The sequence below is a fragment of the Rhincodon typus genome, chromosome 31 (genome assembly GCF_021869965.1).
Source record: "Rhincodon typus isolate 14 chromosome 31, sRhiTyp1.1, whole genome shotgun sequence".
NCBI classification, from domain to species: domain Eukaryota; kingdom Metazoa; phylum Chordata; class Chondrichthyes; order Orectolobiformes; family Rhincodontidae; genus Rhincodon; species Rhincodon typus.
The window spans coordinates 17,131,711-17,133,417 of record NC_063362.1 but is presented as its reverse complement, the minus strand read 5'-3'; the positions used below and the strand labels follow the sequence as shown (position 1 = coordinate 17,133,417).

Sequence of the window (1,707 nt, the reverse complement as noted above, 5' to 3'; positions counted from 1 at the left end):
TGATCCATCTCGGTCTCCTCCAGTGGTCCCCAGCATTACAGATACCAGTCTTCAGCCAGTTCGATTCACTCCATGTTATATCAAGAAACAGTTGGAGACTCTGGATACCGCAAAGGCTACCGGCCCTTGACAACATTCCGGCAACAGTACTGAAGACTTGTGCTCCAGAACTTGCCGCTCCACTAGCCAAGCTGTTCCAGTACAGTGACAACACTGGTATCTACCCGACAATGTGGAAAATTGCCCAAGTATGTCCTGTACACAAAAAGCAGGACAAGTTCAACCCGGCCAATTACCGTCCCATCAGTCTCCTCTCGATCATCTGTAAAGTGATGGAAGGTCTCATCAACAGTGCTATCAAGCAGTACCTGCTCAGCGATGCCCAGTTTGGGTTCCGCCAGGGTCACTCGACTCCTGATCTCCTTACGGCCTTGGTTAAAACATGAACAAAAGAGCTGAATTCCAGAGGTGAGGTGAGAGTGACAGCCCTTGATACCAAGGCTGCATTTGACCGAGTGTGGCATCAAGGAGCCCTGGCAAAACTAGAATCAGGGGGCAAACGCTCCGGTGGTTGGAGTCATACCTGATACATAGGAAGATGGCCGTGGTTGTTGGAGGCCAATCATCCCAGCTCCAGGTCGTCTCTCCAGGTAGTGTCCTAGGCCCAACCACCTTCAACTGCTTCATCAATAGCCTTTCCTCCATCATAAAGTCAGAATTGGGGATGTTTGCTGATGATTGCACATGTTCAGCATTCGTGACTCCTCAGATACTGAAACAGTCCATGTTCACATGCAACAAGATCTGGACAATACCCAGGCTTGGGCTGACAAGTGGCAAGTGACATTCACACCACACAAATGCCAGGCTATGACCATCACCAATAAGAGACAATCCAACCACCGCCCCTTGACATTCAATGGTGTTACCATCACTGAATTCCCCACTATCAACATCCTGGGTATTACCATTGACCAGAAATTCAACTGGACTCACCACATTAACAGAGTGGCTACAAGAGCAGGTCAGAAGCTAGGAATACAACGGCGAGTAACTCACTTCCTGACTCCTCAAAGCCCATCTGCCATCTACAAGGCACAAGTCAGGAGTGTGATGGAATACTCCCCACTTGCCTGCATGAGTGCAGCCCCAACAACACTCCAGAAGCTTGACACCATCCAGGACAAAGCAGCCCGCTTGATTAGCACTACATCTACAAGCATTCCCTCCCTCCACCACCGACGCTCAGTAGCAGCAGTGTGTACTATCTACAAGATGCACTGCAGAAATCCTCAGACAGCACCTTCCAAACCCACGACCACTTTCACCTAGAAGGACAAGGGCAGCAAATATATGGGAACACCATCGCCTCCAAGTCACTCACCATCCTGACTTGGAAATATATCACCGGTCCTTCACTGTTGCTGGGTCAAAAACCTGGAATTCTCTCCCTAATAGTATTGTGGGTCAACCCACAGGAGGAGGACTGCAGTGGTTTAAAAAGGCAGATCACCACCACCACCTCGAGCAACTAGGGATGGACAAGAAATGCTGGCCAGCCAGTGATGCCCACATCCCACAAATGAGTATGAAAAAAGAAGTCACATGGCACTTCTTTCCCTGAGATCATCCTCCACCAATTCCTTTTCTTTGGTGAATACTTACACAAAGTATTCATGTACCACATCCACCACCAACCCCACCCCC

At 49.3% G+C, this 1,707-nt stretch overlaps 1 protein-coding gene across 1 annotated transcript in view; it reads left to right on the top strand.

Moving 5' to 3' along the window:
* The window catches only part of LOC109933498 (proton-associated sugar transporter A-like), a 115,295-nt gene that overhangs the window by 31,332 nt on the left and 82,256 nt on the right, over nucleotides 1–1,707 (top strand). The window lies entirely within an intron of this gene.